The following is a 4,411-nucleotide window of genomic DNA, read 5'->3' as shown; positions in this document are numbered from 1 at the left end:
TGTTGCATTTTTACCATGCAAATAATAGCCTTTTTTAAAAACTGTTATTCCTACCAAAAATGAATGAAATCACATTTATTATATTGTACTCCTTCTGCCAGACCTTTGCCCACTCACTTAAACTATTTTTGTCGCTTTGAAAAGTTTATCAGCACTCTGAACATTTGCTCTGCCACTCAATTCCGTATCATCTACATTCTTTGAGATATTACACGTGGTCACCAACTCCAAATCGTCCATCTAAGCTGTGAATAATTGCGGTTCCAGCACTGATCCCAGAGGCACACCACTAGTCACTGATCAGCAACCAGAAAATCACTCATTTAATCCCAATCTCTGCTTCCTGTTAGTTAACCAATCCTCTACCCATGTGAATACATTACCCGTAACGCCACACATCTTTACCTTATGCAGCAGGTTTTTTGGCGGCTCTGTGCCGAATGCCTTTTGTAAATCTCGGTACACCACATTCACTGGGTACCCGTGTCATAATGTCTTCATATCGTTCCAGTAAATTAGTTAATCATGACCTGCCATTCATGAACTGATGCTATGTCTGTCCAATGGAACAATTTCTATCTAGATGCATTGCTATTTTTTCCTTGATTACAGCTTGAAGTATTTTCCCCACTACCCTTGTTCGGCTAACTGGTCTATAATTCCCCCTTTTTTTCTACCCTTTATAACCAATGATGTCTGATTTCCAGTTTTCTACTCTGCTGGAACTGTATCAGAGTCGAGTGAATTTGGAAAACAAATCATTTGCTATTTCTTCCACCACCTCTGTTAGTATCCTGGGATGCATTCCATCAGGTCCAGGAGACTTATCTAACTTTAGATCCATGAACTTGCCCAACACTGTCTCTATCTTGGGAATGGCTGTTTCCCCGTCCTCACCAACCTTCCTCTCTTTGACAATTCTGGCATCTTATTAGTGCCCTTCACTGTGAAGACCGACTAAGTATCAATTCAATTCCTCGGCCATTTCCTCACGAAACAACCCTTCTCACCCTCTGAAGGACCAATGCTTCTTTAGCCATTCTTTTCATTTTATATATTTTTAGAATCTTTTGATATCTGTCTTTATATTCTGAGGTAGTTTGCTCTCATAATCTATCTATCTTATGTTTCTTCACAGGTTTTTTTGCTGCTTTCTTTTAACCTTTATAGATTTCCCAATCGTCTAGTTTCCAACTGATCTTTGCCATTATTTATGGCATTTATTTTATTTTGATAGCCTCCCTCATTTCATGAGACATCCATGGCAGATCACCCTTTTCCTACAGTCCTTCCATTTCACTGTTATATGCTGTTGCTGACCATTTGCAAAAAAAAAACTGCTTTGAAAGCCAGCCACTGTTCATCAATGGTTCCACCTTAAAGTCGTTGCTTACAGCCAACCTTAGCCAAGTCCTCCCTCATCCTATGTTTGTCTCCTTTTTCAGCTCAGGACCCTGGTATTGGACTTTATCTTCTCGCCTTCCATCTGCATTCTAAATTCAAACATACTTTCTGTCCCAATAATTTCTCCCAAAGCATTCATTTACTAATTTCATTCTTTTTCTCTCGAGACTTACGCTTTCTAGGCTTGCTGGGAAGATTTGACTTGTTTGTTTTGTTTCCTTCTGTGAAGACTGAATTGATGTTGTTGCTTCATAGTTTTGCTATTGCCCTGTACTCTATTCTCCTTCCTCTGGGTTCAGACTGTAACGAAGCTGCACTTGTTTTCTCTAACATTTTCCATTGACAGTTCACCCTTATAATTCTTGTTAATATTCTCTTCAGGAACCCAACAATTCATGTCCACATCATACAATCTTAGGGGCATAGTCTTTGTACAGTCAGACATACAGCACGGTCTACACTCATCCCACTCTCCTACATGAAGCCTGTAGCCGGGAATGTTATGAAACTTCGAGAGCTCGTCCAAGTCTTATTTAGCTGTTATGTGGTTACCATAACAGCTCCCCTCTCAGGAAGTATATTCCAGAACCCAACACCCTCTGGACGAAAAACAATCCTCAAATCCTCAAACCCTTCACTTTAAAAGTGTGTTTCCCTGGTTTTGCCCTTTGACTAAAAGGAACAACTGCTCTCTATCCACTCTATTCATGCCTCTCGTAATCTTATCCTTCTGAATCACACACCCCTCAGTCTTCTCTGCTCCAAAGTAAACAAACCAAGCTTTTCCAGCTTCTCTCCCCAGGTGACATGCTCCAACCCAGGGACCAATCTCGTGAATCTCCTCTGCACCCCCTTCAGTGGAATCACATTCTCCCTGTAATGTGGATCTCAGAACTCCACACAATATTCTACCTTGGCCGAAGGAAAGTTCTGTACAGCTCTAATAATCTATGTTCCGATGAGTAAAAGCTATTTACGATTCCCAATGCCTTCTTAACTCAACTATTACCCTGGCCAGTCACATTCAGGGATGTGTGGAGAAGCACCCTCTGAGCTTCCTAGTGTGCTGCCATTCATTGTGTACTCCCCTGTCTGATTAATTCTCCCAAATTGCATCATCTCATATTTATCAGGGTTACATTCCATCTGCCATTGATCGGCCCATCTAACCGTTCCACCTTTATCTTCCTGTAACATAAGGCCTTCCACCTCACTGCCAATTACCCGGCCAATCTTTTCGTGAAAGATGCACTGATTTATCACACACACCCCACCCCATCACATTCACATTTACATCCTTTATGAATAACGCAAATAATAAGGGATACAGCACAGTTCCCTGAGGTGCATCAGGGGTCACTGGTCTCCAGTCACACCAGCAGCCTTTTTCCACCACCCTCTTTCTCCTGCCTCTTAGACAATTTGAACATCATTTATCTAGTTACCCGTGATACCATGATATTGTACTTTCTTTATCAGTTTTGCATGTGAGGCTTTGTCAAAGGTGCTGCTCAAAAAGAAAACATATAAACAACCTCCTCGAAAAAATTCAATGAAATTCGTTCGGCATGACCACCCTCTCATAACTTCATGCTGCCGGTCCCTGATCAAACATTACCTCTCTCAATGAAGATCAATTGTCTCCTTCCCTGTTTTCCCCAATAGTTTCCCTGACACTGATCCGATACTCACTGATTTATAGTTCTGGTCTACCTGCACCAACCACTCCTGTAAAGGGTGCTCTCTATTACTCTGGCAACTCCCATGTTACGAGGTTCTACTTTCCTCCCTTGTCTCCCACTGCAGCCTGTGATACAACTCTTCCAGACCTGGGGACTTGTCCAATTTTGTACCAGCCAAAACCATCCTTTCCTGCTCACATCTTATATCAATCTTCTCAAGAGCTTCCCAGTCCAGTCTTCTTGAAATATGTACCTGCCTCCGTCTTCTCCCAAGTAAAACGGATGTAAAGCTCTCATGTCACAATCTAGCAAACTTCTCCAGCTTCACACACAGATTGCTCCCTCGGGGTATAAACGACCCTAAATATTCCCTGGTTATTCTACTCTGCTTGATGTCCTTGTGGAATATCTTGGGATTCTCGTTAATATAGCTCTCACTTGTCAATGCCCAGGTTCGTCACTCCACTCTGTGTGATTTTTTTAAGTTTCATTTCGATCACCTCTCTTTCTCTGAACCTCGCTGGAACACAGAGTGTTCCCAGATCAGACAATCTTGCCATCTGAGGCATTAATCTCGAGAATGCACTTACATCTTTACAGTGTTTGTATAAATAGAAGACATTGCCTGTCTTTCATTAAATCATTTTTGTGTACTTTACAAATTCACTGAAGCCAACTTTATCCTCGCATCTTAATGGCTTGCATGACTCAGGCATGTACCATTAATAGAAGAAAAATAAACTGCTTTGTATTCAGATGTTACTTAAATTCAAAATATTAAGGTCAGTATTCCCAAAAGTCTTCAATTAGCTGTTCTGATCACACATCATCAATTCCAGTGCAACCTGATCAGTAGCTCGACGTTCAACATGTCGTTAAAGCAACCCACCTCATAGACTCTCGTGAAATCCATTTTCCCAGCATTTACATTCACTTGGGTTAACACTCTTTAGATGTAACTTGAAGCTTCCCATTATTACTGCAGTACCCACAAAGTTGTATGTCTAATTTCCTGTTTTGGACAATACCCAACATTTGTATCACAATTTTAACTTTGATATATAACTCTGATAAATATTTGCTTCTCCTTGCTGTTTCTGAGCTCCCCTTACCAGATTCTGTGGAATCTGGGTTACATGGCCTCTGGCGAGGTTCTTGGTAGATTCAGGTGAGATGTTTGGCGAGGCATATCTTAACATTGATATCATCTCGCCACACCCTACCTGTTCTTCTCAATTGTCATTGTGACATTATCACCAAATCTCCCGTTATGCTGGTGGAGCAGAGAAGGACAATGACCTTTCAACAATGCTGTATACTTCCCA

The sequence above is a fragment of the Hemiscyllium ocellatum genome, unplaced genomic scaffold (assembly GCF_020745735.1).
Source record: "Hemiscyllium ocellatum isolate sHemOce1 unplaced genomic scaffold, sHemOce1.pat.X.cur. scaffold_486_pat_ctg1, whole genome shotgun sequence".
Classification (NCBI taxonomy): domain Eukaryota; kingdom Metazoa; phylum Chordata; class Chondrichthyes; order Orectolobiformes; family Hemiscylliidae; genus Hemiscyllium; species Hemiscyllium ocellatum.
This window is presented reverse-complemented; position numbering follows the sequence as displayed.